Genomic DNA, 11,918 nt, shown 5'->3' with positions numbered 1-11,918 from the left:
CGTGCTGTAATTTTTCGCTGATTCTGGTCGAGTGCTCTCTGAGCACGTGAGAGTTAGCAGGATGGATTCTTGCATTCTCCACACACCTTTTGACTTGGGTCATTTGTCCAGAAACAAAAGTGGCGTCAGTTTTCAGCGAGCCCATGGTCCATGTACTTCTTGAGCTTCACTGCGTGCTACGGTACAGAGAGGTCAAGGGGCAGCAAATCTTTTGGTGTGCTGCAGGAAGCAAACATTCTTGATTTTGGTGTTATGGAAAGATGAGGTCAGAGATGGAAAGAAAAGTTTTGTGATGCCTTCTCTGAGGATCGAACTCAGGACCTTCAGATTATGAGACTGACGCGCTGTCTACTGCGCTAAGAAGGCACTTGATAGCGTACTCGCCAGGCAGCTCTACCAAATAGGACAGTTTGCAAGTTGTAAAGTCATAAACTGATCGACAGTTTGCAAAAACCTTCCATCCAGGTCGAAATTGAACCAACAAACTTCTGAATCCTGATCAGACACGTTATCCATTGCTCCACTGGACGAGCAAGTAGCAGCTCACACTCCCACAGCGCTCCGGTATGAGGAGTTACCGAGTCAGTCTCGGTCATGCACCCGTGACTCCACAAGTCCGGGAGTGTCAAAAGGTGCACAGTGAACAATCACCAAAGAGAGCAATCTTTGCTGCTTCCCTTCGATCGCTCAGCTGGTAGTGCGGAAAACTTGTAGAGATAAAAACTTGAAAGCAAAATCGCTATTAAATCATTGGTTTGACTCCGGCTCAAAATAGTGAGCGTGCTTTTGGAGTCAGCGGTATTGAGCTCAAGGCCGCTTTCTTAACTTTACAGACTGCTTCCTGCTTAAAATGTTTTCGGTGTCTGTCCGAACACAGCTGTTTTGCTCAAGCATTTACCTCTGCTCACCAGCAGGGAGCGCGTTTGAGCAACAACACGTCAAACCGCACGAACTTTCAGATAAAAAAAAATACTTCTCTCAGTCAGTCGGACAGGTCTCTCGCTGCTCAGAGGTTTACCTTTGAGCATCAATTCTTTTCATTTTCAAAATATACTTCATTTCATAAAATTTAAGGATACATACAGTTCAGTGTAAAAGTCGCAATTTCAATTCAAAACAATACAAAACAGATCGCACACACAATGATCCCATTATTTCAATACAAAACACACTACATATCTTATAACACATTCTGTATAATAAAGGGTGGGATGACTTCATACAGTAGCCTTTCCCCTTGGAGTGTGCCAGTAGGCAACACTCAGTCGTGGACAGCTCCATCAGGTTGAAAATCAGCAGGTTTCGGGAGGACCAAAAGGCCTCCTTCACCGAGTTGATGGTCTTCCAGCAGCAGTTGATATCTGTCTCGGTGTGTGTCCTGGGGAACAATCCGTAGAGCACAGCGTCCTGTGTTACCGAGGTGTTGGGGATGAACTGGGACAGATACCAACGTATCTCTCTCCACACATTCTGCGTGAAGGTCCAGTCCACCAGGAGACGGACGATGGTCTCATCCCCGTTGCAGCCTTGAAGGCAGCTCGAGGTGCTGCTGAGATTCCGTGCGTGTTGGAATGACTGCACTGGGAGGGCCCTTTTCACCACCATCCAGGCTACATCCCGCTGCCTGTTGGTCCGTTCCGGCGACGAGACGTTCTGCCAAATGGCTTCAACCATCTGGGCGGGAAAGTGCCCGATCGGATCCACCCTCTCCTTTTCCTGCAGGACCCCCAGAACGACCACTGTCGGACGGCCTTGTGGTCGAAGTGGTTCCTCCTCAGGAACTGCTCCACCTGAGACAGTGGTGGGGAACGGCCAGCATGACCAGACCCAGTTTTCTCAGTGTATTTGACAGGTCGAAACTCAGCACGTATTGGGACTTGGTGTTTGCGTACCGGGGCTCTACACACATCCGGAAGCAACCACACACAAGTGGCCATCAGGATCAGGGCACCATTTTTTGACGCTCCTCCCCACATCCCCCCCCCCCGCCCACTTTGTCTGGGGGCTTGTACATGGTGTCCCTGTGGACACATTCTACCTTCGACCTCCAGACAAAGTGGAAGATATCTCGGGTGACTGTGGTGATGGAGCTGTGGGGAATGGGCCAGACCTGGGCCACGTGGAGCAAAACTGCGAGTACTCACACTTCATCACCAGGTTCCAACCAGTAATGGATAGAGAGCGTCCCCCCAACATACCAAGCTTCTGTTTATCCATGGCGACCCGCTCCTCCCATTTCTTGGTGAAGGCCTGGGGCCCCCGAACCAGATCGCCAACACCATCAGGACCTGACGATGAAGGGGATAAAGGATTGGGTCTCCCACCTGCCCTAGAACATGGCCTCACCCTTACTGCGGTTCACTCTCGACCCCGAAGCTTGCTCAAAACGATTGCAGATGTCCATCAGTCTTTGAACCGAGTGCTGATCGGAGCAAAAGACGGTGACGTCATCCATGTAGAGGGAAGCCTTAACCTGACAGCCTCCACTGCCTGGGATCGTCATCCCCCTGATACCTGTATCCTTTCTGATGGACGCAGGAAATGGCTTGACACAACACATGAACAAGACCGTGGAGAGAGGACAGCCCTGCCTGACTCCAGATCTGATCGGGAATCTCTTCGACTCCCGCCCATTGATTAGGACAGTGCAATGGATGTCCGTGTAGAGCAGTGGGATCCAATCGCGGATTCCCTCCCCAAACCCCATTTTGGATAGCACATCAATCATGTATGCATGGGATATTCTGTCGAAGGCCTTATCCTGGTCCAGGCTGGTGAGGCAGGTGTTCACCCCTCTGTTCTGCACGTAGGCGATCGTATCCCTGAGCAGCACAAGGATATCAGAGAACTTCCTGCCGGGTACAGTACAGATCTGATCAGGGGGAATCACCCGCTCCAGAACAGACTCGAGCCTGTTGGCGATGGCCTTCGACAGAATCTTGTAGTTGGCATTTAGCAAGGAAATGGGTCACCAATTTTTGATTTCTTCCCTCTCCCCTTTCTCCTTGTAGATGAGGGTGATGATGCCTTTCCTCATGGACTCTGACATGCTGCCAGCCAGAAGCATACCCCCGTACACATCCAATAGGTCTGGGCCTATCCAGTCCCACAGAGCCGAGTACAACTCATCCGGTAAACCATCGCTCCCCGAAGTTCTACTCTTCTCGAAGGACTGGACGGCCTTTGTCAGCGCGTCCAAGGTCTGTGGTCGATCCAGGCTCTCTCAGTCGCTGTCCTCTAAGACCTCCGTGACAGAGGACAGGAAGGATTTAGAGGCCGTGCTGTCTCTGGGCTTTGCATCATACAGTCCGGCATAAAAGGACTTGCTGATCCTCAGTATGTCGGTCTGTGAAGGCGTCACCGAGCCCTCTTCCTCCTTCAGGCTGCTGATCATCAGAGGTCTCGCTGTGCAGCTTCTGGAAGAAGAAGCGCGAGCTCTTCTCGCCCTGCCCCACGGAGCGGACTCTGGACCGAAAGGTGATCTTCGAGCCCTCGGGAATGAAGAGTGAGACTTTCTGGCTCTTTACCTCCCTGAGTTCCTCCCCGACATCGATCCCCATCGACTGCAGCTGGAGCAGATCCTGCATGCTTTTCTGGAGCTGGGACAATTTCCTTTGCCTCTCTCTCTCTCGTCCCTTTAACTGGGCGGGTCAAACCGTGAGATCACAGGGTGAGGTCCCTTTAACTGGACAGGTCAAACCGTGAGATCACAGGGTGCGGCCCCTATAACTGGACAGGGCAAACCGGGTGATCACAGGATGAGTTCCCTTTAACTCGAGGTGTCACACCATGAGATCTCAGGGTGAAGCCTCTTTAACTGGACGGGTGACACCGTGAGATCACAGGATGAGGCTCTTTTCACTGGACGGGTAAAACTTTGAGATCTCAGGGTAAGGCCACGTTAAGTGGGCGCGTCACAACGTGAGATCACAGGGTGAGGCCCCTTTAACGACGGGTCACACCGTGAGATTTCCGGGTGCGACTTCTTTAACTGGATGGGTCACACTGATGAACTCGATTCTTTTCCCTCAGTCTGGTTCAGCAAATTCTGAGTCGAATACACCGTTGCGGTTCAACAATAACTTTATTAGAGTCGAACTTGGAACTTGGTCTGCAGCATTGATCTGGAGTCCCGATAGAGTCCCACCTATGCTGGCAGAACAAGACAAAGAACATACAGATAATACACACGTTTATACAATTCAATAGGGGTTGGAACATTGTTAGCATGAGGGTCAATACCAATCATAAACCTGGCAAAGGTTGGCCATGAGGGGTTACCTCACTACAGGCCAATCATGGACAATACAGTTAGCTGATCACGCCGCAGTGACAGACATAGATGAATGTCTCTTCAACTCCTAGCTTGGAATGTTTTCCCCCAATCATCCCACATCCTTATCAGCTAACCTGGAATGGTCTCTGGCTTCACTAAGCTCATTATTTCTATTGATCACCCAGCTGCACAGAGACACCTACACCAAACTCCCTACTCCCCAATGGCAACATGTCAATGATGAGCATAAGCAGACCCCAACATCTAACGAGTTACTCATCTCACTATTAGCCTTGAAGGGGCCCATTTTTCTAACCTGGGCAGCTTCTAATTAACCCTTGCTTGTCCTATTACTACTTTTCTACTTTGCCACTTAGACATTCTCATTCTATACTTTACCACTCATACATTCTCATTCTTTGCCACTTAGACATTCTCATTCGTTAGACATTCTCATTCCCCCCTTTTATCATTTTATGATAACTAATCGTTGTCCACTCAGCAATTCTGTCTTGCCGAGCCTATTGGATTCTTCATCAACATCATACCTTACTACATGCTCGGTTTCCTTCTTGTCACATACTTTGACTTGTCTGATAACTAGCATCTTTGGGATCCTGCGATTTGTCTACCGTACCGTGGATTTTGATGGGAACAACAATTATGGCGAAAATAAGTATTGCTGCAATCAGAATAACTAATCCATGCATTAGATACGATTCCAATGAGCCACTGAAAAGCCAGTCTAATGAATCTTCCCCCAAGGAACCTTCAAATCTTAGATAGTCAAAAATATCCATAGGGGCTAACCCATTATGCTTTCTCTCTTGGTTAAATCTCAAGTACCGATCGTGCCTCTGTGTATCTCTCTCTTGTTGACACAATTCAGGGGACCTTTGTCCTTCACGTTTACAGACATAATCATATTTGCACTCAGTCCAATGACAGGGTAAGGCACCATCTGATCGACCTCCCATCTCTAGTGTACGGTGGGGCTGCCTCAGGAGCCCGGTACAGTTGCCTATACGGGTGACGTTCCATCTTCCGAATCCCTCTGGATCATCGTTGTTGCACCGAAGTACGTCTGCTTGACATAGGTGGTGTATGAGCTTAGACTGGTCCCGCCGACATGTTCTCTGTTTGGTCACTCCCAGGGTCAGCAAGAGTCCAAGGCAGAAGATCCAAGGCAAGACTTCCATGGCTGGTCACGATACCTGTATAGGGAAGATTTCTTAAGAGAAAAGAGAAGTTAGCATCTTAAATTTGACTGATAGTTTTGCAGTGGTGGAGGTGAACCCAAGCACTCTTCCCCTCTACCTTCACAGCGGTATGGGTGGTGAGTAAGACCTGGTAGGGCCCCTCCCAACGAGGTTCCAGTCCTTTCCTTGTCCAATTCCTGATTAACACGTACGTTCCAGGTTCGATTTCAGACGGACTGGCTACAGGAGGAAGTTCGACGTAGGCAGCTCGTACCCGAGAATGGAGGCTTCTCAATGCCTTAGTTAATGATAAAATATAGTTAGTCATTTTTGTTGTCATGTGGTGAAAGTGGACGGTTTTCGGAACATTTTGATTCCACGGGGTCTTGAGGGGTTTCCCATATATAATTTCAGCAGGACTTAACCGTGCTATCCCAGCTGGGGTAGTACGTATCTGAAATAAGGCTACAGGAAGAAGTTTGAGCCAAGTCGTACCAGTTTCTGCCTGCAGTTTAGCCAGTTTATTTTTCAAAGTCTGATTAGCTCGTTCAACCAACCCAGCGGCTTGTGGTCTGTAAGCACAATGTAGCTGCTGTTTAATGCCCATCTGGATGCAGAATTCCTTGTTCACCTGACCCTCAAAATGAGGGCCGTTATCGGAACTCAATTGATTTGGAATTCCGTACCGAGGGATGATCTCTTTCATCAGAACTTTTACAACAGTGGAGGCTTTGTTATCCGTTTTCGGATAGGCCTCTATCCATTTACTAAATACATCAACAATGACTAAAACATATTTATAACCCTGACATCTTTCCAACTCAATGTAGTCCATTTGGAGGGTCTCAAAGCGACCTTCCGGCAAAGGGGTCTTTCCCCATTCGCAAGGCGCTCCCTTTCCAGGGTTGTGTTGTTGACAAATGAGGCAACGACTGCTGATGCTCTGGGCTAGGGCTTGCAACCTAGGATGCCACCATGTAGCCAGCAGTGTATCACTCGTAGCCTTGGCACAACAATGAGTTGCAAAGTGTACACATTCAATAACCCATAATGCTAATTCATCTGGCATACAAGTCTGCCCCGCAGGGGTAACCCACAATTTAGACACACAGTCATAAGTACAACCAAGTTGTTTCCACAATTGCTTATCACAGTCACGAGCGTCCTCCTGTAAGTTAATGACGCCTTGGATGGTTGGCATTGGCTTTTCAGAGGGAGACTTGCTTTTGTTTGAGCTTTTAGTCTAACTCATCATTCTAGGGACAACCACCCTCTGTGTCTGGGACGCTTCCTTAGCTTCCTGTTCAGCATATCTATTCCCTATATCTACTGGGGTCTGTCCTGTCGTGTGGGCGGAGCATTTTATAACTGAGATCTCTCTTGGTAGCATAAGGGCTTGTAACAAATCTGAGACTAACTTCTGATGGGAAATCTGCGTACCCACAGAAGTCAGAAACCCTCTGTTTTTCCATAACTGTCCAAAATCGTGAACTACCCCGAAAGCGTATCTGGAATCTGTATACACATTAACCCTTTGGTCTTTTCCGAGGACACAAGCTCTTATCAGTGCAAACAGTTCCGCTTGTTGGGCAGAATATGGAAATTCAAAAGCAGCAGATTCGACAGTTTTACCGTCCTGGTCCACTATTGCATATCCTGAAAGTTTCTCCCCAAAGGAACAAATAGATGCACTCCCATCTACATACATAGTTATGTCCGGATCTTTTATTGGGATATCAGACAGATCGTCTCTGACAGAAGTGTCTTCCTTAATTAAAGATAAACAATCGTGTCCTGGGTCAGTATGTTCAAGGGGTGGCTCTGTGAGAAAACATGCTGGGTTGATGGTAGTACAATGTTTAAATCGCAGCTTGGGATTATTCAGCAGATATATCTCATACTTATTCTGTCGAGCCATGGTAAGATGTTGAGTCTGCAGCTGGCCTAATAATACAGTTACCGAGTGTGAACTGTATACAGTGATGTCCTGTTGTAAAGTCAGATTAGCAGCCGACTGCAGGCTTTTGTAAATGGCCGTTAAAATCTGAGTACAAACTGGATGTCCCAGTGCCACCGGGTCTAGTTTCGAAGAGTAGTACGCTACCGGTCTATGCTTGTTTCCATGTTTTTGAGTTAAAACAGCAGTCGAGCAATCAGTGAGGATAGTACAGTACAACTGAAATGGTCTGTCATACAGCGGTATCCCCAATGCGGGTGCTTGTGACAAAGCTTCCTTTAATCTCTTAAATGCCCCTAAGGCGTCAGAATCTAGTTGAAATTTGCCCTCTAAGCTGGTATACGGAGTTAATAATTTAGTGTCCAAAGCAATGTTAGGGATCCACTGTCTGCAATAGTTTACCATTCCCATCCACTGCCGAACCTCCTTTGCAGTGTGAGGTACAGGGAATTGACAGATTGGTTCAATACTGCTTCTTTCTTAGCTCTGCTCAGTTGCTGAGAGCATGATACCAAGAAACTTAACCCTCTGTTGGCCCACCAGTACTTTCGACTGGGATACTATGTATCCTAGTGAGGATAAGTGATTTAGCAGTTGGGCAGTGTCTTCCCGGTTACTCTGCTCATCATGGCTGGCTATCAACAGATCATCGACATACTGGACTAGCGCAGACCCTTGTTTCAAAGTCAATGTCTGTAATTGTTCCTGTAAGCATCTAGAAAATAACGTTGGGGAGTTAACGAAGCCTTGTGGCAGTCGGGTCCAAGTATATTGCTGTCCCTTGTAAGTGAAGGCAAAAAGATACTGGCTAGATGGGTCTAGCGGTAAGGCGAAAAAGGCGTGTTGAAGATCGACTACTGCAAAGACTTTGGCTGTTGCAGGAACTTGAGCCAGAATGTGAGTTGGATTGGGCACTAGTGCGTGCAGCGGCTGTACAATGGCATTGATTGATCGCAAATCATGCACTAATCTGTACTGGTCTGGCTTGCCTGGCTTTGGAACTGCCAGTATCGGCGTGTTACACGGGGACTGACATTTAATCAAAATACCTTGCTTTAATAATCCAGCGATCAGTTTGTCAATGCTTGGTATTGCCTGTTGCTTTAGTGGGTATAGTCGAATAGAGGGTAATACCACATTGTCCTGCAGAGCGATATGAATAGGAGTCATTTTAACACATCCGACCTGTGTGGGATCCTCTGCCCACACTTGTGGATTGACGTATTCTGGTTTTTCATTGCCCACATGGTGGCACAATTGTGCCCTGTTAACCCTTGGTGTCAGGTAAAACAGAATCGTCCGGCCGCATGACAGGGTCTGTTTCTGTCGGATATCTGGATCAGCTTGTTCGACTGCACGTTTTACCATGGGTCCTAAATCTTTCGCATGATACGGGTAATTCACTTCCCGGGTGATATGTGGGACTTCCTTTATTTCAAAGTATCCTGGATCCCATCCCATTGTCTTCGCAGCACCCCGAGTGATGTAACCTGTAATAGGTGCTTCCTTCCACAACTCGGAGGGGATCTCAACATACTCTGCTCTCCCTTCTGGTCCTGTAACCATAGCTCGACGGATAACTTCCCATTCCGTTCCTGCATAGCTTTGGTAAAAGTCCTTCAATTCCTTATTTCTCCCACTCCTATCGTAAGCCAGGTTTACATGAAGGGAACCCTCATCTTTGAAGTCTAGAGACCACCATTGTGGGGTGATGGAAACATAACACTGCATTTTAGGGGCCCATGGTTTCACAGTCAGTCCTTCGTCCCCGCACTCAATGCTCAGGCGGAATGCACATAGCAAGTCTCTTGCCATGAGGTTACAGTCTAGTCCACTTATAATTACAAATTGGTGTTTTATTGACTCATTTCCAAATTGTACTTCCACTGGTTCAGATATCGGGTATTGGCTCACTTGTCCCTGAAAACCAGACAGACTTTGTCTTTCCCCGGACTCAGGGAGATTGAGCTCCGATCGGACAGATGACATAGTTGCTCCGGTGTCTACTAAGAATGTATGTGGGTTTCCTTCGATCATTAATGACAGAACGGGCTCCTGCTCTGACTGGATCCCGTTTACCACAAGGTTAGCAAGTCAATACTGGGGGAACGGATTGTTTTGGGAAAAGTCCGGAAATCTTCCTCGTCCTTGATTCCCTTGCCAACCTCCTCTTCGCTGCCCTTGCATATGGCCCCCTTTTCCCTGTCTACGGGAGGGACATTGCTTGCTCCAGTGGCCTGGCTGACCACAATTAAAACAGGCATCTGACCCTGTTTTTCTCCCCCCTCCTCCTCTTACTTCAAAATCACGTCTCGGGGGAACGTAGGGTGGGCCGTAATTAGGAGCGGTTGGTCCGTTAGGGTGTGTAATGTACCCATTCCCTTCTCCGTCAACCCATCCTGGGACACAATACTGAGGCTCCATCTGATATCCTGTTCTGTCTGGGGTGTGTTTCGGCTCTTCCTTTTTTACCACATACTCAGTTTTGACTCTAACCTGGGCTTGACCTTCCTGGTGCTTATTATCCATCCAGTAGTATTTCACTGCCCTAACCATCTGATTGGGAGTATTCTCTGACCAGTTCATATTATTAGTCTTAATTGCTTGAGCAACCTGAGTCGGCAGGCAGTTCAGTAGTGTAGCGCAGTACAGTGGTGAGTTTCTTCCCTCACGGTATGCTACAGCTCCTGACTGATTCTGGTATATTTCAGAGAATCTTTCCAAATATTCGTCTGCTCCCTCGCCCTTTTTAGGCCTGGTGTCTAAGATCTTATTTAGGTCAATTGGTTTTTGTAGGGTGGTGGTCAAGGCGTTGAGTATAGACTGTTCGCGATCACCATTCTGTGCCTGAGCGTTTGCCAATTCAGTATAATTTGCATACTGTAAGTGACCCAAAAACCGAATGCGTTCAGCAAGGGTTAAAATTTGCTGCACTAATGCCCACAAGTCTCTTGATTCTGCATTATGAACGGAAATGGTAGTCCGAAGAAAGTCTACAAACAGGGTAGGTGATTTCTTTCTATCCGGCATCCCGGCGAGAATGGCCATCATCTCGTGGGGTCTCCAGGGACAGTACACATTTATCAATTGGGGGTTGCCGGGTGCTCCGACTTTAGCCAGGTCATAGGCGGGATTAGGCACCTGTTTCATTGGTAACTGACGAGGGCTCGATTCACACCTAACTAGTGTCTCAGTACGATGTTCTGAGTTTAGCAATGTCAAGTCGTCTCCTGCTGCTCCACTGTCTGTGTCTCTAAGTTCCTGACTGTCCAGTCTCTGATCTCTCTGCTTTCTAAAACTAAGTGGGCTGGCTGAGAATTTAAATGTTGGAGCCAATAATTCCGTAGTTTTACTTCTGGTACGGGAGGAGACCGGGGAGACAATTTGAGGTCTTATCGCAGTGGTTTGAACAGCCAGTTCCGTCGGCACCGAAGGATAGAGATTACCGTACTCAGGAGGGGCATTAGGACCCTGGGGAGCTACACGGGACCTAACAGGAGGAGCACTAGGACCCTGGGGAGCTACACGGGACCAACAATTCCACTCATCCAAATCATCATCGTCTTCCTCAGCCAAGCAAAGGCCAATCATTGGATTACGTAATCCACTTTTCTCAAGCCCTTTTGGCTCACCCGAAGTCTTTTCAGACTTCTGTTTAGAGTGTCTCTCATTTTTACATTCTCCTTTTAGGACCTCTACAGACTGCTCCCTCGGTGAGTGTTATTCCTAACTTCAACGCGTTATCTTGCCAACTTGCTAATACCGAAGCTTTTTTCAATTCTTCACAGTACTGTCTCCATAAAGCAATTAACCCTTTGGCTGGTTTAGCTGCATTATTTTTCCAAATTACTTCCTCTGCTTTTATGGCAGTATCTAGGTCTTTAGTTCCTCCCAATGGCCATTGAACATTTCCCAGTCTTTCATTCAACCCGCCTGACAATTGTCTAAATTGTTTTGCCTTGTCTGGATATTTTTCACACAAAATCTGTAAGGCACTGCCGGGTTCTGCAGTGACATCCAGACAATTACCCATTTTATCTCTCGTTTCCCTTACGCTTAATCAACTAGTTAACACAACCGTATTATCGCCCCCCAGTCGCTTACTGGATTTAATTATGGTCCTGACCACTTGTGCCTCACAATCCTAAGTGCCCTTGGTGTCTGCGCCCACTTCAGGGTCCTGACCTTCGCGTGGGGGATCTCCTATCTTAACAACCAGTCTAAGGCTGAGCGTGTGACATCGGCACTTCCTTCTGTAGTCGGTCAGCACAAGCAATCAGTTCCTGTTTATACCCACTCCCCAAGGATTCGACGTTCTGGTTTATACCCAATCACCAGAGACTCGAACACTAACTCTTAGTGATATTGATCACTGACCCACCGTGTTCCAAGGTCCTGTTTATATCCAATTATCAGGAACTCGAACCTAGTGATATTTTGATCACTAACGCACCGTATTCGAAATTCCTGTTTATATCCAGTTACC

The 11,918-nt window shown here is 47.6% G+C and overlaps 1 non-coding gene across 1 annotated transcript; it reads right to left on the bottom strand.

Moving 5' to 3' along the window:
• Positions 1-293: 293 nt before the first annotated feature.
• trnam-cau (transfer RNA methionine (anticodon CAU)) lies at positions 294-366 on the bottom strand. The gene has a single exon. It is a non-coding gene; the product is annotated as a tRNA-Met (tRNA).
• Between the last annotated feature and the right edge of the window lie 11,552 nt (positions 367-11,918).

This window comes from Heptranchias perlo, unplaced genomic scaffold, assembly GCF_035084215.1.
Source record: "Heptranchias perlo isolate sHepPer1 unplaced genomic scaffold, sHepPer1.hap1 HAP1_SCAFFOLD_50, whole genome shotgun sequence".
NCBI lineage: Eukaryota > Metazoa > Chordata > Chondrichthyes > Hexanchiformes > Hexanchidae > Heptranchias > Heptranchias perlo.
This window is presented reverse-complemented; position numbering and strand designations above follow the sequence as displayed.